This window comes from Aethalodelphis obliquidens, unplaced genomic scaffold, assembly GCF_003676395.1.
Source record: "Aethalodelphis obliquidens isolate GAN/ISIS:26980383/991018 unplaced genomic scaffold, ASM367639v1 scaffold18, whole genome shotgun sequence".
Classification (NCBI taxonomy): Eukaryota; Metazoa; Chordata; class Mammalia; order Artiodactyla; family Delphinidae; genus Aethalodelphis; species Aethalodelphis obliquidens.
This window is the reverse complement of record NW_020837962.1, coordinates 23949841-23972125: the sequence shown is the minus strand read 5'-3', so window position 1 is coordinate 23972125 and position 22285 is coordinate 23949841. Positions and strand designations below refer to the sequence as shown.

Below are 22285 nucleotides of genomic sequence, written 5' to 3'. Positions count from 1 at the left end.
TTTCACTTCCCCGCTTCACCCTCAGTGTTTCCTTGGATCACCTCCAAACACACTACTTGCACTTGAATCCTGTTTGGAGGTTTGGTTCTGAGGAAAATCAAAGCTAAATGGTCTGGTGGGATATGACTTTTTGCTGTCACATTCTGGAATATTCCAAACCCACAAAGCTAACCTTGGGAGAATTAGACTCCACAGGGCTTCTCGGGGTCCAACTTATTTGATCAGAAAGAATACCTTCTCCAGCTTTATGGGGAGTTGCACAGTAATAACCCTTTTTAGAAGGGCAAACAGCACGATACAAGTAGGTGGTGTTTTATTCGTCTGATTTTTTGTCATTCACTCATGTAGGCACAGAATGTTGCATGGTAACTCACAGCTCTATGAACTGTAATTTACTCTTATAAGGTTATAATCCAGTAACAAACAATTTACAATGCCTGTTTAAAGGGAAAAAGAGAAAAGGTTTCTATAGGACTCTGAACCTCCACAGATGCCAAGTAAGCAAACCCAGAGAAGGAAATGTACTTGCTTATTTCTTAAAAACATAGCTCAGTCATATAATCAAGTGATAAAACACAAGGCCTCTTACTTTAATGTCTGGGTTTAAGAAAATCTCTCTATATAACTCTTTAGTATGTTTTCCTCAAAATTCAACCGGGAATGGTTTTACATGATGAATTGAGCCATCAATTACGAGGTGAAAAACACACGTGTGAACTACAAACGTTAAATGGATAACAGACAAGTAGGAAGTGTTTATCAACAACTGTATGCATATGAGAACTTGTTACTTAATCTTTTTGAAATCAGGTTTAGAATTCTGATGAAATACATAGCATTTAAAACCTTTTTAGAATTCAAGACTGCATAGTGTTTTAAACATACCTGTTTACTGATTGTTGGGTTAATCAAAGACTGTATTCATTTTTGTTATTTACCCATATAATCAATTTAAAAAAGGTTTTAAAAGTGTAAAAATGACTAAACCTCAAAGAAAAGTTCTACAAGACAGAAGGATACTGATAAAACTTGAGAGAGATCCCATTTACAATAGGGAGAGATAGTCAACACTGCAATTACTGAAGAGATTGAAAAAGAAACCTTGCAGAGTAAGAACAACTGGAAATGTATGGAATCAAATGTGATAGGACTAACCAAATAAGACCTAGGCATGGCAGATTAAATTAAGTAATGCCTGTATCCATTCTGGGCTTGCCAATGTGGCTTACTTTGGCTAAAGAAACAGTGTCAACTTGATGTAATCAGAGGCTTTAAAATGTGCTTGGGTATTTTCACAGTTTCTGGAGGGCCGCCACTGCTCTGAGAACACACCTGGGCTAGCCTACTGGAGACGAACAGACCACGAGGAGCAGTGCTGAGATATTCCAGTTGACCATCCTAGACCAACTAGTTCCAGGCACCCCACCTGGCCTAGAAGCAGAACTGCACAGCAGACCCAGAGATTCGATGGAAGCAATAAAGGTTGTCTTAAAGCCACTAATTCCTAGAGTGGTTTATTACTGAGAGGTATTAGATATACCTGATATGTTAGGTACAGATAATCAACAATGACTGGAGTAGAAAACAAGGTGGGAAATTTTTGTCATGAATGTGAGTTAGCTCTTATACTGGCAGTAGGATGTTGAGTGCAAGAGTTAAACATATTAAATAAATGTAGGCATCATAGAAAAGTTTTGTGATCCCATTGTCAGAGGTGTTTCTCTATTAGGAGATTTTCTAAACAATCATAAAGTAAAAATTCCACAGAACAAATACAGAAGTGCCAACACACAACAGTTCTCACCAAGCACTGAAGTAAATCTTTACCTGGAATTGTCCATGTTACATCAGAACTCATGGCCTGAATAATCAAAGCTTGGAATTTTATTAGCAATTGTTAATTTTATTAAGAAATACTAGCGATGCACATGTGCCACGTATGCTATATATGCTACACCGCTAGTATGTTTCAGCATGATTTTTAAATGCTATTGGTTTCAAGTAAAGAACAACTGACACTGGTCTCATAATATTTAAGTTTTGATAATGCCTTAAATAAAACTAGTGATTCTCAAACTTAGTTGCATATTAGAATCACCCGAATTTCTTTTTTCATCCCAATGCCCAGGTGATGCCCTAGAGCAAATACACTAGAATCATGGGACCATGACACAGGCATCAACATTTTTTCATCTTTTCTCAGGTGATTCCAATGTGCAGCCACTTTTGAGAACCAACAACCTAGTCCTAGATCTGTGCTGTCTAGCTCGATAGCAACTAGTCACATGTGGCTACTAATTATTTGAAATTGCAGTCTGAATTAGGATGAGCTGTAAGAGGAAAATACAAACCAGATTTTGAAGATGTAGTATGAAAGCAAATGTAAAATATTTCATTAATAATTTTTTATATTTATTACATGATGAAATGATAATATTTTGAATATCTGGATTAATGCATTATTGAAGTTAATTTCACCTGGTTTTACTTTTTAAAATGTTGCTAGAAAATTTTCAATTTCATATCTAGCTCAAATTTGTGGCTAACATTTCTTTCTTAGCACTGACCTAGACTGTCCCATTAAACTAGAATATAAGGGATATAAATAATTTTAATATTCATGTGACTTTACAAAACCTTGCTTAATGTAGTATGTGTTTACATTCTGGAAAACTGGATATAATTTTCTGTAGTGTAGGAGGTTCATTTTTAAAGAAACAACCCTCTATAACCCAGTACTGGGTTTGTCGCACAGTTTTTGTCGTTGCTTATGCAAAATAATTTACATGCATTTAATTTTTATGATTATACTCAATTTAATATTTTAAATGTCATATTGATGGAACATTTACTTAGGATTTAAAACTACAGGTATAATTAAAATGTGCAAAAGTCATCTTATTGAAAAGTTGTGTGTCAATGACATTTTGTCAGCGGCATAAAATATTAAAGGGAGGTAGAACTGGAAAAAATAATAGATATTGTGCCTGCTAGCCATTTTATTTTATATTTTTATTTTTCATGATCAAATATTCTTATAATAAGAAATATTTATATTGCCAATCTCTTTACTGAGTAGGCAACATTCTACTTGTGATACTCAACAGGTTGAATTCTTTTGAATAGTATTAATTTTAAAAAATCATGGAGAAAAAAAAATCATGGAGAGAGGATGCTGTGTATATCTGTAGTGCAGAGCTATGTATTAGTTCTAATTTTAAACCATTTAATGTGAGCACTTTGGTTAATTCTGCAAGGCACCATTCCAGAGTTGGTAATTTTAAAAAAAAATTTGGCCCAGGATTTATTTTAACTTATTTCACATCTCCTATTATCATCATTATTATTCATCAGATGATAATTAACATCCATGGCTGGAGGCTATTCCTTTCAATTTTATTAAAACTCTTCCTTTTCTAGTATAGAGTTTCCTTCAATCCCAGATTAATTTATTTCCCACTCACTGTGGCAAAGCTCCTGAAATGAATATATTCACAAATTCTTATAATAAAATAACATCCTGATTATTTAAAAATTACTAAAATGCTGTGTATTTCCCCGAAATCACTTGCTTTTGTCAGTCCTGCAGTTGGCTTACTCTCATCCACAGTGGAATATTTCATTCTCAGCCAAAAGGAAAACGGGGGTCACATCATGACAGCCCTGGCTACAGAACAAACATGATGGCCATCTCTGTCCACCTGGCTCATGGTTTCCAGCTCAATTATTCCTTGTCCTTATGAACTCCAATCCCCACTGTTTGTTATTGTCATGTTAGATTTTTATGTATTCTCCTCATAAATCTTCATGAGGTCAGGGGAATTTACCTAAGTATTTTTTTTTTAACTCTGAAGTTTAATTCTCCTTTAAACAAAACAACAGCCATGATGGAAAAAGAAAGAGGAAACGAGGAAAAGAGGAGTTTTTATCTCTGAATGGCTTGAAAAGGCCCCTCCTGCCTCGCCCTCTCTTATTATACCCTGTAAACCCTGAACTGAAGCAAGTGAGTCAGGGGAATGAGAATGTTATTTTATTTAACACTTACCAGCTTTGTTCAAACTTTTTTTAAAAGATGCTGCTCTACCCCATTGGCTTGTGCCAAACCAAACTGTGCAAAGTACAACTGGCTCAATCATTTATGCCCCTCCTAAGGCGCTTGCCACATTCTGCCTTACATTATAGCTATGGACTCATAGGCTCTTTGATCAATTCCCCGAGGGCAAGGAGGTTGCCTAGTACATAACAAATGGCAATATCTGTAGATTAAATGGAATATCTTATCCATTTTTGCATGCTCCCAATAGCTACAGGATTGCCCCAAAAGGGATTCAATAAACACACTGATTGAATGCTACATCATGCATCTACTCTGAGACTAAAAATTATTTCCAGTGTAAACTCTCCCTAGGTTGCTCCATCCTAGCAGCAAGTAGTTAATTGGCACTTAAATTGAAATAAAATGTTCAGACGTGAAATCACGTCACTGCTTTGCATGTCTGGTGTTTTAAGAGTACAACTAGAGTCTATCTTTAGGCTCATTAGGCATTTATTTGAAAATAATTAAAATATTCATACGTATCACCTTTTTGGTATATCATAGCTAGGGAGACCAAAATTGTGTTACCTCCTATATCAATTTTTAAAATTTAATAGTATTACCCAGTGAACTGAGAAAATCTCACAGTGCCAATATCCACACTCTCTCCTCTTTTGGTTTCTGCCTCTGGTATTCATTTACAAGTAATAGCAGTTGCCGTTTATTCAGACCCTAGCATGTGCTGGGTGCTTTACCCATTTTTATTTAATTTGTCATAACCTTATAAGTTAAAGATTATAATCCCCATTTTTCAGATTCAGATGATAATTAACTCATGTAATCTTCATAACCTTGCAAGGTATATTAGTCAGGGTTCTTCAACTAGAGAGAGAGAGAGAGAGAGAGAGAGAAAGACTTATTTTAAGGAATTCACTCACATGATTGTGGCGGCTGGCAAATCCATAATCTGCAGGGTGAACCAGCAGGCTGGAGGCCCAGGGAAGAGTTGCAGTTCAAGTCCAGAGGCAGTATGTTGGCAGAATTCCTTTTTTTTTTCAGGGGAGGTCAGTCTTTTTCTATTTGGGCCTTCAACTGATTGTATAAGGCCCACGCACATTATGGAAAGCAATCTGCTTCGCTCCAAAGTCCACTGACTTAAATGTTAATCTCACCTGAAAAAAAATACCTTCGCATAAACATCTAGACTATGTTTGACCAAATATCTGAGTACTGTGGTCTGGCCAAACTGACACATAAAATTAACCATCATACAAGGTAAATATTATGATTCCATGCTACTGTAGGGGAACAAAACTTGCCACCCCAAAATGTCTCTTTGGTATGCAGATTTTTTTTAGAACTGAAAACAATCAAGGCCCAAAAGACTCAGGAAGAAATTCTGACCTTCCCCCCCAATTGCCTAAAAATTTTAGATATAGGGCCTATTCCAGGAATAGAGCTATCACCAGAGATACCTGCAAAAAATATGGGCTAGGGATGGTAGGGGAATAGGGCTTAGAGATCAAAGTCCACTCTGTGTCCCATTGTCTCTGCCTGACCCAGCAAACAGTTATTTACCAAACATTTATATGAATTGCCTTCTCCCCCTTTCAAGTCCCAAACCACGACCCACAACATCTTCTTTTGCCTTTAAACTGAAGATAATATTTAAGATAAGGGTGTCAGTCATTTTGGTGAGTTACTCTGTTTTCCTGGCTCTCTGCCATGCACATGTTATTAAACTGTTGTTTGATTTTCTTCTGTTAATCTGTCTCAATTGAATTCTTACACCAGCCAGAAGAACCTAAAAGGGAAGAGGAAAATTTCTTCCTCCCTGACATTACACACGAACACAGTAAGGCTCACAGATATTGAGTAATTTGCATGACATCCGACAGTTTGTTTCAGAGCATCTGGACTTTATAAAAGGGGTTTTTGTTTTCCAAAGTCCATATATTTTTCACTACATATACTGTCTCTCAAATTAATGTTTTTTTAATTAAGTAGAAATGTATTCTCCCAGGACCAAACTCATGTTAAAAGAAGCATTTAGTGATTGTAGCTGTACATTTTAAAGGTCTAATTTATCCACTAATAAATATCTACCAAGGATGATGATCTAATCTAATGAAGTAGGTGTCTGTCATGAGAAACAATTCTTTACACCCAAACAGGCAGTGACAAAAACTAGGGAATCCTGTCCTTCACAATCTCACAATCTCTGAAAACGTTTCCATGTATTCTATTTCTGATGCCAACACTTGAATTCAGGACCCTTCTACTTCTACAGAATTTCACTGCTAGTCTTCACCTTATATTCCAAAATTCTGCATCTAATCAGACCGCCAGAAACACCAAACCCTTCTCCCTCACACCTTTAGTATTTATCAGTTATCCACTAAAAAAAGCTGAAAATTTGAAGTGAAGCATCAAAAATCTTTCCCAGACGAGCTTCAAGTACCCTTCCTGCCACCGTTTTTGCCCTTCACTATGAAAAACACATTCAGATTAAACTTGTCCCCAAGAAGGTTCATGAGCTCGTATATTACTTGATTTTTTTTTTTTTTTTTTTTGCAGTTTCTGCCTTTGTGTTGACCTTCCTCCCAGGTGAGCTTATCTTCTGACTCCATCTCTTACCCTTCCAGGCTTCTCAAAGTTTTCTCATCACCCCAGCCAGAGGCAACTCTCCTTCCCCAAACTGCTTAAAAGTGTAGTTAAGGTTTGCAGTTTCAGGTACTGGATGATCTCTATTTATGCACTTTTCTCATCTGTTCAAAGAGAGGGCTGGATTCAGTGCCCGAAAAGGAATCCCAAAGCCAAATGCAATCGGTTCACCATTACCTGAGGATGCCCTGTGTTCTGCACAAAGGCTCTGCCAAAGTAGGTGCTCAATAAATATTTAACACCTTAATTAACGAATGATACAGAGAAGAAGACTGCAACTTGTGGGACAAGAGCGAACTTGCTTCTCAGCGAAGGCTGACTTTTGGCCCTCTTCCACTTCCCTACGTTTCACAGGTTCGGGGTCACAGCCTACTACGCCACCAGACCCTAGGAAGGGAAAGGCACTACGCATGCCCGGTATCCAGGGGCGCCTCCGGGCGCGCAGCTCGCTCGGCCCCGCCCCTCCCGTCGCTCGGGTGCGCGCGTGCGCGGCCCCGCGGAGCGTGCCCTGCGTGCGGGTGCCCGCCGAGCCCGCCGGGCGCTGGTTCCCCGAGTGCCCAGGCCGGGGCCTGAGGAACGGGCACCGAGCCGGGGCAGCGAGCAGTAAGCAGAGCAGACGGCGGGCGCTGCCTGAGGCGACAAGGACAGCGAGCGGTGAGTGAGGGGACCGTGAGCGAGCGGACGGGCGCCTCCGCGCGTGCGCAGCGTCGGACCGCCGGGCCAGGGGCGCGCTCCCGGCCGCGGGCCGGAGGGGCAGAGCTTGGCTGGGCAGAGACGGGGCTGCCGGCCGGCGTCGGGACAGGGGTTGGGGGGGCGCCCGGATCCCCCGTCCCGGCTCGAGAGGCGCTGGCCGCGCGGGTGGGGTTCCGGAAGAGCTCCAGGCGGGATGGTGCTGGCCCCGCGCGGAGGTCCTGGCGTCCGGGCCCGAAGGCAGGGCTAGCTGCAGCTGAGGACGCCGGGGAGGGGCGAGGCGAACCCCCCGAGGCTCCTGCCGGCAGTACGGGCGCTCTTTGAGTGCGCGACCCCCGAAGGTGGCCGAGGTCCAAGGAGGGGGCGCGGCCGAGCAGCCTAGGCGTCGAGCAGGTGGCGGGGCCGCGCCCCTCTCCCGGGGAGGCGCGGGTTGGAAACGGGAGCAAAGTTCCCTGGAACAACTTTACTGGGGCGCAGCCTATGGGGCCCGACCGACACCCCGGCCTTCGCCCAGCCCCTGTGGCCGCAGGACCCCCGCGAATGCTGGTGGGCTTCTGCGGGTTCAGTTTCCTTCTGGTCCTGGAGCTCGTCCTCCAAGTTCTGAGCTGTATTCACTGCCAATTCGCTCTTAAAATAGATGTGTAAGTTTGGTGTTTCGGTAAGAAGGATATTTGCTCTCTTGGGAAGAAAGGGCTTATGTTGCCAGTTTTTTTTTTTTTTTTTTTAATCTCAAAGAAAGTATTGTTAGGGCATACCGGGGACTCCTATTTATCAAGAAACCTATTGTCCTGTGTGTGCTTGGAGAAAGCCAGCTAATTTCTATTATTAGCCGTAAAAAGACAAAGGGAGATAACTGTGCTTTCTTTTTTCCTTTCTTAGAATACTGTAGTTCCTAAAACTGGCTGCACAAAAGGATCATTGGAGACTTTTAAAACTCTGCTCAAAATTGCACCCCAGACCAATTAAAACACGGTGTGTAGTTTATAAAGTTCCCTCGGTGATTCCAATAGTGCAGCAGAGTTTGGGAAGCATAGGCTTAATTTAAGAAAGTCAAGCTTTTAGTTTTGCGAAGTAGCATTCAGTTTGTAACTGATGAGACGAAACTCTGGCTTCGTTTTCCATAGACAGGAACTCACAAAGAGTGGTTTGTTCCCGCCGGGGAGGGAGGGAGGGAAGCGCCTCTAATGGTTCAAACTTTAGCTGAACTGTATAATACGACTCCAGCGTCCAGACATTGTTCTAACTGGTGTTTTGAATTTCTTTTGGGCGTGTTGAATTTCCTAGTAGTAAGCCCACCTTCCTGGCCCCTGCCGCACCCAAGGGGTTTCATCTTCTTTTAACCCTCTTCCCTCCTCCCTCCCCCCTCCCCCGTTTCCCCTCTTAACCATCCCCCAGCCTCTGGGAGGATCCCCTCCCCCAGCATGTACCGACTCTGAGGGGTGACTGCAGGTTACCACAGCAACGGGTCTTCCAGGGGAAGTGGACGGGTCTACCTTTGGTTTTCTGAATAGGACTCTAACTTTTCTAAAGATTTTGAATGACCCTTTTCAGTTCTTGGCCTCAGCTCAGGTAAGGGTGAGTTCACGCAATTCCACTTTTTCTCACTAAGTAATTTCAGAATTATTTATTAATGCTGTTGTATGGAGTGATAATGCTAGCAGCTCTGCTGTTCTACCTTTACCAGTCTTTGCACTAAGAACTTGTGTAACAAAGTTCCAAAAGAGGTGGAAGCAACTTTTTTTATTTTTTCTTTGGGGCACACAAATCTATGAAGTATGTGCATCATTTTTCTAAACTCCGAAGACATATTTTAAGAAATTATAAAAGTGAAATATAATCCTATATCCATGCAAAAACCTTTGCTAATTTGTGGCCCAAAAATGTCATTGTCAGTTTGTAAATTGTTTTTTTCCTAGAAAGTGCTTTGCCATGATTCTTTGCAAAAAGTTAAACCACTTGTAACGTTATACTTTAAAATAACAAAGGAAAGGCACAGTTTGTCTCCAGATTCACCCACTCCTTCCCCAACACACACACATCCAAACGAAGATAATTTTTTAAAATGTTCATTCTTTTATGTTCAAAACAGATATTCCGCAGCCAACTAATTCCAGTTTACCTTGCAAGGAACGCTTAAAACTGTTCCACACAAAATAGTACAGACATATTTACGTGTCTTTAGGCTTTTTGTTTTTATGAAACCTTTCCAACTTTACTGTGTAAATAATAATCAGAATTCGATCAGTCAGTTCAAAATGCTTATGGTAGTATAGTGACTCCCAGTATCTATTGGGGATTGAAGAGGTTTTCTTTACTCTTGTGTTATGTGCTAGTTAACTTTCTGGTTATCAAGCAGATTCCGTAAGGCTAATTTTCCCCATTTCACTCTGAGAAGAAAATAATAGTGGAAAATCCTCTCTCGTTTGATGGACCTTGTAGTTCAGCAGTAATGCTGTGCAGCTAAGGCAGTAACTGCTCACCTAATCTTTTCATTCCGTGTTTAAAAATTGAGGCCTTTTAAGCATCTACAGTTGAGAATTTCTATTCTTTCTATGGTTTTTAAACATTTTAAAATGAAAAGCCATTGTCCTTGTTGTAGACATTTTGGGAATTACCAAAAAAAGTTAAAGAAATAAAAATCACAGGTACATCCAGAAATAATCACCTGTTCATGGGATGATAGGCTTCCATTTGTCCCGTTTTATTTGTCTGCGTATATATACTTTTAAGCAAAATTGGCACTTTAATTTCATTTGTATTTTTAAATGCTGCCTTTTCGCTTAATATATCACAGACATTTCCTATGCCCTTAAATCTTCTTTGAAAATAAGATTTTTAATGATGGGTATGCCAAAGTTTATTTAGCTAGTTTTCTCTTTTTTGACATATTTCCATTTTCAGTGTTTGGAGGTATGATATTAAATACTGCTTGCAAATCCTAGCTTGGCCACTTCCGATCTAAGTGACCTTAATTACCTAATTATTTGATTGTGCTTCCTTTATCCATAGAATGGGGGTAATAATTGTTCCGGCAACATAGAGTTTTGGAGCGATGGCATGAACCAGATAGAGGAAGGTCTTCAACAGAGTCTGGCAAAGGATGTAGGCTCAGAAAGTAGTAGCAGACACACAGGCAGAGCTGGGGTAAATGCCCATGTCTGAAAGTCTTACTGTCTCTCACTTGCTCAGGCTAGATTTATAGCAGAATTCCTGGGGCAGAGGTGAACTCTTTTATGACTCTTGAGGCCTGTTGCCAAATTGCTTATGCCAGAGCACATCGATGCCCTCACACACTGAACAGTCTTTCCATAGTATCAGCACTCCGGTGTTTAATCTTTCCTAATCTTCTATAAAAATGTGGTCTTATTTTAATTCATATTTTTTTGGTAACTAGTGAAATTAATAATTTGCTTTTTATTTGTTCATTTTGCCTTCTGAGAGTTGTCCAGGTACTTTGTCCATTTTATTGTTAAATGATTTTTAAAAATGAGTTAAAGTATCTTTTAATATAAAGAGATAATACATGTATAATTAAATATTCTGTATATATTATATAACATATGCTCGTAATATAAAGAGCATATAATATAAATATGCTCTTAATGTAAAGAGCATTGTGCCTTTATCATATTTGTAATTTTTTTTTCCTCCACAGCTCGTTATTTGTCTTTTAATTTACTTTATGGTGTTTTCCAAACAACAGGATATTTTTACTTTTATGTAGTCAGCTCTCTCCATCTTGTCCATTATGACTTTTCCTTGTAAATATTTACGTTTGAAAATATAAACAGACGTGAGGTAAATGAAACGAAAATTTTGGAAATATATTAGACTTGTACATTTAGTTCTATATTAGCACATGGATGTGAATTGTTTTACAGCACCTTCTCCTCCTGAGCCAGCCCATCTAGTCTACTAGCACCATCTGTTAAACAGTCCATCCTTTCCTCAATGGGTTGTGGTCTTCCCTTTACTATATTTTAAGATCTTGACTAGCTTTTGGGTCTGATTCTGTTTTAGGTCTTACTTATCTATCATTGATCTCTTATCTTAATCAATGTTAAATCTTTTTAAATGTACATTTAGAATATATAGAAGTATCTGCTAGAGGAAGTCACACTGTTCTTTTAAAAATCATAATTATAGTCATCTGTCCTTTCAAATAAAAATTGTGTTACTATCTTTATACTAATACATGCACATAATTTAAATCTAAGAATACTAAAATACTTATTGTAAAATAAGTGGTCCCCTATCTCTCATTGCCCTCCACCCATCCCCTTAGGCTCCTCAGTGTCAGTCTTTTGACTGTTACTGGTTTCTTTTTCACTGGGACCACATACGAGGTCTTTTCCTGTTGGGTTGGTCAGAGGGTGGTCATCAGGCAGCACCCTGCGCTGAGGAAAGGGTCCAGCTGCCAGTGTTGGGGAGACATCTGGCTGGAGTCTTAGCATCCTCTTCACTTTGGGGAAGGTTCTGGTGCTCTCACAGTCCAAATACTTACCTGTTTTATCTACTCTCCCAAGAATCAGTCTCCGGTCTTGCTGGGCTCAGGCAGGGACTGTGGGCCAGAGCTCCACAGCCAGGAGGTGGGAAGGGCATCTGGGAAGTAAGGCTGCTAACCTTATTTTAGCCCTCTACCCTTTCTCCAGTTTTGAAGCAAACTGGAGTGCTTCTCAGCTTTTCTCACTGGTGGTGGAGCATTTCACTCTTAGGGCTGCTGAGTTGCTACTTGTCCATCTGCTTTCCACTTTCATGATTTTGTTGTAATTTCCACTACAGTTCTTCAAATCCTTCCATCTTTGTCTTCTGGAAACAACTCTTTTTTATTATTATTATTTTTATTTGCGGTACGCGGGCCTCTCACTGTTGTGGCCTCTCCTGTTGCAGAGCACAGGCTCCGGACACGCAGGCTCAGCGGCCATGACTCACGGGCGCAGCCGCTCCGCGGCATGTGGGGTCTTCCCGGACCGGGGCACGAACCCGTGTCCCCTGCTTCGGCAGGCGGACTCTCAACCACTGCGCCACCAGGGAAGACCTGGAAAGAACTCTTTACTGCCTTTTTTGTGGAGTTTAGAGAGAGGATGTGCTTGAATGTTTTGTTAAACGTGCCATCTTAACCTGGAATGGTCTGCAGATGAATCCTTAGAACTGAGAAATATCCAGTTAGTTTGGTTCGTTGGCAAGGACTGTCATGTACATATAAAGTAGTCAGTGTTTCTCTGAAGGGATGTGAAAAGTTATACAGACCTTCTGTCTCTTAGCAGAGGTGTTTTGTTTGTTTGTTTACTCTTTATGTAAGTCCTAATATTTATTGTTAGGGTTCTTCTTAGGTATTTATGTTTTTGTTGCTGTTGTGATGGGTTCTTCAAATTGCCTATTGCTGACATAGACGGTTGTTGATTTTTGTAATTTTATTTTATAGCTGGTTCTTACTCTAAGAGCTTTGCAGTTTATTCTCTTGGGTTTCCTAGTTACGTAATGACACTTGTGTCTACTTCTTTCTAATAATTATACCTTTTATTTTGGTTTTATGGCAGGCTGCACTAGTGTTAGCATTCTGGAACATTATAAAATACATCTGGAACATTATCAAATAGTAATGGCAGTAATGTGCAAACTTTTGTTCTTTAATAGAAAAAACAGTAGTACAGTATTGGCTTTTGTTTTATCATAATTCCTCATCAGGACAGAGGAAATCTATCCTTTATTTCCAATTTACCTAGAGGTATTTTGATTATTATTTTTTAAGGGATAGGAATTGAATGGAATTCAATTAGCAGTAATCTGTTAATAGGAACTAGCAGATTACTGTTAGCAGCTACAGTTTATCACTGGTATTTCTTAACAGATCTACTGACTTGAGTCCCAAATATTAAACTGGAGTAAATCCTTCCTTCTGAATAATTCTTTAGAAAAATGAATTCAGTTTGTGACAAAATTAAAAGATAACATCACATTCAGTGGATATTCATGTCTTCTGTGGTGGGGGCTGTGTGGGATAGAGTCACCAGGGCTTTTTCAAAAGAAAATATTGTAAATTGCAGAATCCGACAATCAATTCTCCTCTTTACTCTTGGCAGCACTTGATATAATTGGTCATTCTCTCTTTTGATTTGATTTTTCTTCATTTGATTTTGAGGACACCACAGTCTCCTGCTTTTCCTTCTGTACCACTGGCTTTTCAGTCATTTTTTTTTAAAAAGTGTGTGGTTTTTTGTTTGTTTGTTTTCACACCAGCCTGTTAATTTGGAATACTTCAGGGCTCAGTTCTTGTGGGACTCTTGTCACAAACAATTGTAAGATTTTAATAAAGTACCATGTAGCTCCTTTAGACTCCCAATGTGTATTTCCAGTTGAAGTAGGTCTCTTAAACTCCTGATGCATATATCCAACTACTTTTTTGACTTCTTCACTTGAATACGTAAAATATACTTCAATTTTAAGGACTAAAACAGAATTTCCGATCTTCCTCTGTAAACCTGCTCTCCCTGTAGCCTGCCCTATTTTGGTGTCGGGGTAGCTCCATTTTTGGGGTTATTCAAGCCGAAACCTTGGAATCATCCTGACTCTTCTCTTTCTCTCCCACTTTACATCCAGGCTGTTAGCAGATCCTGCTGCTCTATCTTCCAGATGTATCCAGAATCCTGTCTTCCAAATAAATCCAGGAGTTCAACCCCTTTTCTCACGTCTACTGCAAGCACCTTCCTCCAAGTCTCCAGCACCTGTTGCCTGGATGGTATGCAGTGGCCTCTCCTTTCTTCTTCCCTGCCTTCCTTTAATATGTTATTGACATAACAACCATAGGTTGCATATGCTTAAAACCCTTCTCTGGCTCTCCATGTCACTCATAATGATTCACAAAGCCTGACACTTTCTGGTTACCAAGACCTCTGACCTCCTCCCCACTCCTCTCCCTGCAATGGAATGCTCTCCATTCCAGCCATCCTTACCTCCTTGCTGATCCTGGAACCCTCCAGGCACATTCCCACTTTTAGGTCTTTGTGCTGGGTTTTCCCTCTGCCTGTAGTATTTTCTCCCCAGATGCATTCATGGCCAGCTCTCTCACTGCCTTCAGGTCTTCACTAAGCTACCAACCACCTCGTCAGTGATGTCTATGCTGTTTACAGTTGCAAACTGTGTCTGGTATCCCTCTTGGAATGCTTTACATTTTCCTTTCTCCATAGCATCTACTAACTTCTAAATTACCGTATGACTTATTTATTTATTGTTTATTTTTGGTGAATTCTCTTTTCCTGTCCCTGCTAGACAGTAAGTTCCATGTGGCCAGGTATTTTATGTCTGTTCATTAATGTGTCCCAAGTGTGTGGTACATAGAAGATGGTCAGTAAATGTTTTTTGAATAAATGAACATAGTCTGCGTTCTCCATTTTTTTCCCAATGAATTTTTCATAAAGCAGTGTAGTCCTTTGGCATCTGTGGATCTAGCATTGGTGATTTAGCATCCCATCAGCAACGGGGAAGTTGAAGAACATGTATAATTTATAATGGTATAATAATACAGAGAGTGGTTATGAGGATTAAATAGGATACTGTCTGTAAAGTGCTAAACTGTGCCAGTGTGTAGGAACAGGTCACTTAACTGTCAGAAAGCCTTAGCCAACTGACTCGATTCACATCTGAATGATGTGAATTGAATTCTAGAACCTGCTCTCTTTGGATTTCAGTTTTTTAAGCAACGGTGGGCAGTGGGTTCACCTTGGGAACATTTCAAAATACAGGGAGCCGGAGCTCTCTGGTAAATATCAGTGATGTGCTCTTCCTTTGTTTATTCTTTAACCCATCTGTTAAAGTGGAATGCAACCACTTGTTGTCTCCTTTTGTGCTTTCTTGCTGTTCAGGACATCTCCCCATCTCTCAGTCTCCTTTAAGTCCTTTTATCCTCTGAGGTTCTAGCTGAAATAAATTCTTTTATAAGGTGATTTTGAAATCCTTCAGAGGCACAGAGAAGCACATACTTGAACATGATATTAAATCCACAAAGTCAAAAGCTCTCAGGCCTTTAGCTTCAGTTCCCCGGACAAGATGTGTTGTGACCATCCCTGCAGCAACCATCTTGCTTACAGAGTTTCTAGAGTCTCCTTTTGTGTCCTTTAAATCTGAGAATACCTCAGAAACATCAGGCTCCCTCTCCTCTTTTGATCGAGCAAGAAATATTTGTAGGCTTTTTACTGTGGCAATTACTGTGCAAATAAGGTGAGTCATGTGCCAGAAAAAGATGATTATTTTAGAGATTGTGAAGGCAGCCAAAGAATAGACAATAAACCAAAACCACGATGTATGTATCTCTAGAAATGTGTAAACCCAATGCCAGTAACCTGAACACAAAAATGTGAACATTTTCTTCAATTTCTAATTTTTTTCCTCAAAAACTATCTAATTACTTAGTTTTTTAAAAATCTACTTTATTTTTCTCTAATAGTATATGAGCAGGGGAGGTCCCCATGTTCAGAGAGTGTAAACATTTTAGCCTCAGTTACCATACGTATTACAAACAAAATTTCACAAGCACCACATTCTGAATGTATCACCTGATGAATTTGCCTTGTCTTTGAAGATGGGATCATTGTATTTATGCTTTGTTTTTGTTTTGTTTTACTTTTTTATACAGCAGGTTCCCATTAGTTATCCATTTTATACATATTAGTGTATATATGTCAATCCCAGTCTCCCAGTTCATCACACCAGCACTCTACTCCCCCGCCACTTTCCCCCTTTGGTGCCCATACGTTTGTTCTCTACATCTGTGTCTCAATTTCTGCCTTGCACCAGTTCATTTATACCATTTTTCTAGGTTCCACATACATGTGTTAATATACGATATTTGTTTTTCTCTTTCTGACTTACTTTGTATGATAGTCTGTAGATCCATCTACGTCTCTACAAATGACCCAATTTCATTACTTTTTAAGGCTGAGTAATATTCCATTGTATATATGTACCACATCTTCGTTATCCATTCGTCTGTCGATGGGCATTTAGGTTGCTTCCCTGTCCTGGCTATTGTAAATAGTGCTGTAGTGAACATTGGGGTGCATGTGTCTTTTTGAATTATGGTTTTCTCTGGGTATATGCCCAGGAGTGGGATTGCTGGGTCATATGCTAATTCCATTTTTAGTTTTTTAAGGAACCTCCATACTATTCTCCATAGTGGCTGTGTCACTTTACATTCCCACCAACAGTGCAAAGAGTTCCCTTTTCTCCACACCTTCTCCAGCGTTTGTTGTTTGTATATTTTCTAATGCCCATTCTAACTGGTGTGAGGTGATACCTCATTGTAGTTTTAATTTGCATTTCTCTAACAGTTAGTGATATTGAGCAGCTTTTCATGTGCTTCTTGGCCATCTGTATTGTCTTCTTTGGAGAAATGTATATTTAGGTTTTCTGCCCATTTTTGGACTGGGTTGTTTGTTTTTGTAACATTAAGCTGCATGAGCTGTTTATATATTTTGGAGATTAATCCTTTGTCCGTTGATTCGTTTGCAAATATTTTCTCCCGTTCTGAGGGTTGTCTTTTCGTCTTGTTTGTAATTTCCTTTGCTGTGCAAGAGCTTTTAAGTTTCATTGGGTCCCATTTGTTTATTTTTGTTTTTATTTCCATTACTCTAGGAGGTGGATCAAAAAAGATCTTGCTGTGATTTATGTCAGAGTGTTCTTCCTATGTTTTCCTCTAAGAGTTTTATAGTGCCCAGTCTTATATTTAGGTCTCGAATCCATTTTGAATTTATTTTTGTGTATGGTATTAGGGAATGTTCTAATTTCATTCTTTTACATGTAGCTATCCAGTTTTCCCAGCACCACTTATTGAAGAGACTGTCTTTTCTCCATTGTATATCCTTGCCTCCTTTGTCATAGATTAGTTGACCATAGGTGTGTGGGTTTATCTCTGGGCTTTCTATCCTGTTCTATTGATCTGTATTTCTGTTTTTGTGCCAGTACCATATTGTCTTGATTACTGTAGCTTTGTAGTATAGTCTGAAGTCAGGGAGTCTGATTGCTCCAGCTCCGTTTTTTTCCCTCAATACCACATTGGCTTTTCGGGGTCCTTTTTGTCTCCATTCAAATTTTAAGATTTTTTGTTCTAGTTCTGTGAAAAATGCCATTGGTAATTTGATAGGAATTGCATTGAATCTGTAGATTGCTTTGGGTAGTATAGTCATTTTCACAATATTGATTCTTCCGATCCAAGAACATGGTATATCTCTCCATCTGTTTGTATCATCTTTAATTTCTTTCATCAGTGTCTTATAGGTTTCTGCATACAGATCTTTTGTCTCCCTAGGTAGGTTTATTCCTAGGTATTTTATTCTTTTTGTTGCAGTTTTGAATGGGATTGTTTCCTTAATTTCTCTTTCATATTTTTCATCATTAGTGTATAGGAATGCAAGAGATTTCTGTGCATTAATTTTGTATCCTGCAACTTTACCAAATTCATTGATTAGCTCTAGTAGTTTTCTGGTGGCATCTTTAGGATTCTCTATGTATATAGTATTATGTCACTTGCAAACAGTGACAGTTTCTTCTTTTCCAATTTGTATTCCTTTTCTTTCTTTTTCTTCTCTGATTGCCATGGCTAGGACTTCCAAAACTACGTTGAATAATAGTAGTGCGAGTGGACATCCTTGTCTTGTTCTTGATCTTAGAGAAAATGCTTTCAGTTTTTCACCATTGAGAATGATGTTTGCTGTGGGTTTGTCATATATGGCCTTTATTATGTTGAGGTAGGGTCCCTCTTTGACCACTTTCTGGAGCATTTTTAGCATAAATGGGTGTTGAATTTTGTCAAAAGCTATTTCTGCATCTATTGAGATGATCATGTGGTTTTTCTTCAGTTTGTTAATATGGTGTATCATATTGATTGATTTGTGTATATTGAAGAATCCTTGCATCCCTGGGATAAATTCCACTTGATCATGCTGTATAATCCTTTTGATGTGTTTTTGGATTCTGTTTGCTAGTATTTTGTTGAGGATTTTTGCATGTGTATTCATGAGTGATATTGGTCTGTAATTTTCTTTTTTTGTAGTATCTTTGTCTGGTTTTGTTATCAGGGTGATGGTGGGCTCATAGAATGAGTTTGGGAGTGTTCCTTCCTCTGCAACTTTTTGAAAGAGTTTGAGAAGGATTGGTGTTAGTTCTTCTCTAATTGATAGACTTCACCTGTGAAGCCATCTGGTCCTGGACTTCTGTATGTTGAAAGATTTTTAATCACAGTTTCAATTTCATTACTTGTGATTGGTCTGTTCATGTTTTTTATTTCTTCCTGCTTCAGTCTTGTAAGGTTATACCTTTGTAAGAATTTGTCCATTTCTTCCAGCTTGTCCATTTTATTGGCATAAAGTTACTTGTAGTAGGCTTCTTAGGATGCTTTGTATTTCTGCAGTGTCTGTTGTAACTTCTCCTTTTTCATTTCTAATTTTATTGATTTGAGTCCTCTCCTTCCTTTTCTTGATGGGTCTGGCTAATAATGGTTTATCAATTTTGTTTATCTTCTCATAGAACCAGCTTTTAGTTTTATTGATCTTTGCTATTGGTTTCTTTGTTTCTATTTCTGCTCTTATCTTTATTGTTTCTTTCCTTCTGCTAACTTCAGGTTTTGTTTGTTCTTCTTCCTCTAGTTCCTTTAGGTATAAGGTTAGATTGTTTGAGATGTTTGTTGATTCTTGAGGTAGGATTGTATTGCTATAAACTTCCCTCTTAGAACTGCTTTTGCTGAATCCCATAGGTTTTGGGTCGTCGTGTTCTCATTGTCATTTGTCTCTAGGTATTTTTTGATTTCCTCTTTGATTTCTTCAGTGATCTCTTGGTTTTTTAGTAACATGTTGTTTAGCCTCCATGTGGTTTTTTTTACATTTTTTTCCCTGTAATTCATTTCTAATCTCATAGTGTTGTGGTCAGAAAAGATGCTTGATATGATTTCAATTTTCTTAAATTTACTGAGGCTTGATTTGTGAACCATGACGTGATCTATCCTGGAGAATGTTCTGTGCGCACTTGAGAAGGAAGTGTAATCTGCTCTTTTTGGATGGAATGTTCTATAAATATCAATTAAATCTATCTGGTCTGTTGTGTCATATAAAGCTGGTGTTTCCTTATTAATTTTCTGTTTGGATGATCTGTCCATTGGTGTAAGTGAGGTGTTAAAGTCCCCCACTATTATTGTGTTACTGTTGATTTCCTCTTTTCTAGCTGTTAGCAGTTGCCTTATGTATTGAGGTGCTCTTATGTTGGGTGTGTATATATTTATAATTGTTATATCTTCTTCTTGGGTTGATCCCTTGATCATTATGTAGTGTCCTTCCTTGTCTCTTGTAACATTTTTTATTTTAAAGTCAATTTTGTCTGATATGAGTATTGCTACCCCAGTTTTCTTTTGATTTCCATTTGCATGGAATATCTTTTTTATATCCCCTAACTTTCAGTCTGTATGTATTCCTAGGTCTGAAGTGGGTCTCTTGTAGACAGCATATATATGAGTCTTGTTTTTGTATCCATTCAGCAAGCCGGTGTCTTTCGGTTGGAGTGTTTAATCCATTCATGTTTAAGGTAATTATCGATGTGTATGTTCCTTTACCATTTTGTTAATTGTTTTGGGTTTGTTTTTGTAGGTCCTTTCCTTCTCTTGTGTTTCCCACTTAGAGAAGTTCCTTTAGCATTTGTTGTACAGCTGGTTTGGTGGTGCTGAATTCTCTTAGCTTTTGCTTGTCTGTAAAACTTTTGATTTCTCCATCGAATCTCAATGAGATCCTTGCCCGGTAGAGTAATCTTGTTTGTAGGTTCTTCCCTTTCATCACTTTAAAGATGTCATGCCACTCCCTTCTGGCTTGTAGAGTTTCTGCTGAGAAATCAGCTGTTAACCTTATGGGAGTTCCCTTGTATGTTATTTGTCATTTTTCCCTTGCTTTCAATAATTTTTCTTTGTCTTTAATTTTTGCCATTTTGATTACTATGTGCCTCGGCATGTTTCTCCTTGGGTTTATCCTGTATGGGACTCTGCGCTTCCTGGACTTGGGTGGCTATTTCCTTTCCCATGTTAGGGAAGTTTTTGACTATAATCTCTTCAGATATTTTCCTGGGTCCTTGCTCTCTCTCTTCTCCTTCTGGGACCCCTATAATGTGAATGTTGTTGCGTTTCATGTTGGCCCAGAGGTCTCTTAGGCTGTCTTCATTTCTTTTCATTCTTTTTTCTTTATTCTGTTCCACAGCAGTGAATTCGACCATTCTGTCTTCCAGGTCACTTATCCGTTCTTCTGCCTCAGTTATTCTGCTATTGATTCCTTCTAGTGTAGTTTTCATTTCAGTTATTGTATTGTTCATCTCTGTTTGTTTGTTCTTTAATTCTTCTAGGTCTTTGTTAAACATTTCTTGCATCTTCTCAGTCTTTGCCTCCATTCTTTTTCCGAGGTCCTGGATCATCTTCACTGTCATTATTCTGAATTCTTTTTCTGGAAGGTTGCCTATCTCTACTTCATTTAGTTGTTTTTCTGGGGTTTTATCTTGTTCCTTCATCTGGTACATAGCCCTCTGCCTTTTCATCTTGTCTATCTTTCTGTGAATGTGGTTTGTGTTCCATAGGCTGTGGGATTGTAGTTCTTCTTGTTTCTGCTTTCTGCCCTTTCTGTATTTCTGCTTTGTTAGTGTGACAATTCATTCTTTAAGACTTAACCACTGCTACAGTTTATTTTATTTTGAACTGGAAACAGTCAGTACTGTTGGCCAAGACTGAATGGAAAGCATTGACCTGCCTCTCTGCTGCTGAATTGCACAATATCCCTTAGTTTAGGTTGTTAATGGATAGCCCAGTTGGAAAACACACCTTGTTTTTTATAGTTCTACAGCTGGGCTGAGGACCTGTGTAAGTATTTGTTTTCATTGTGAAGTTTTTTTTTTTTTAATTGCCACCTTTTCTTGTATTATCCAGTTTTTCGGAAGTGGTGATCTTGCCTACTCAGCACCAGCAAACACACGTACTCTGTAGTGAGGGACTGAGTTTGGCCTTCAGGCATTACACTGTAGGTCTCTGGAAAGACAGGGCTCACATCTAGACCGCCACCTATTTTCATACCTTTGTTCATGGGACGTGTAGTGGCAAGTCAAGTGTAATAGTCAAACTGCATTTAGATGTGTTTTGGGGGGCTTACTGGGGAATCACTTACATTCCTAGGAAGTCTAGAAAATGATAAAATTCTTAACTAGAGTTCAGCAGGCCTCTCTTCTTAAAATAATCTTACTGTCCACATTAAAAATATGAGAAGGGGCCCAGAAGCACCTCCCGCTCCAGATGCAGGTTCAGATGCCAAACCCGCTGTTCTAGCTGTTGCTTCCTCTTTTGCATAGCCCTTCCCCCCACCCCCATGTAAGACACCCACCCAGGCAGGGGTGCATCCCAGAGTGCTCCCTCCCTGTTCCTGGTTTCTTCCCTCATCCCTCCTGTAGCCTCAGGAGATGAGGTGAGTAGGAGCTAGAAGCTGGCCCGGCTGCTGGAACAGGAAGGGCAGTCACTCCCACTCCCTACCAGTCTCTCTGCAGACTCCCCACCCCTCCCCCGAAGGATTTCAGCACATATTTCAGTAAATGCTGTAGAATATCTTTACAGGAATTAATAGATTTTCTAGTTAATTTAACACTGTTCAACAAGTATTTCTTTGGGACTTACGGGATCAGCCCATGCTTACCTGACATTCTGGGTTACTTTATTATCTCCTTTCTCCTGTCACTGCCATGAAAGACTCCTCAAAATGCCAAAATCAATCCTGAACTCTGGGCTAGTATACAGCTCCCGACACATTCTCAAAATCGTCACCAGCCAGTGTTGTGCTCAACCAGGTGGGTGTTTGTTAGGGATGTCGATACCTAATGGTGTTTGGGTTGGGT

At 39.4% G+C, this 22285-nt stretch overlaps 1 protein-coding gene across 4 annotated transcripts in view; it reads left to right on the top strand.

Annotated features, from left to right (window-relative positions):
- Positions 1-7221: 7221 nt before the first annotated feature.
- BTBD3 (BTB domain containing 3) overlaps positions 7222-22285 on the top strand; it is a 38915-nt gene continuing 23851 nt past the window's right edge. For 2 of the 4 annotated variants that reach the window (XM_027118178.1, XM_027118177.1), the window contains exon 1: positions 7247-7354. The gene's annotated coding sequence lies outside the window, so the exon portion shown is untranslated. Of the gene's footprint in view, positions 7355-22285 lie in introns of all 4 variants that reach the window. The other 2 variants (XM_027118180.1, XM_027118179.1) reach the window with 2 other exon arrangements.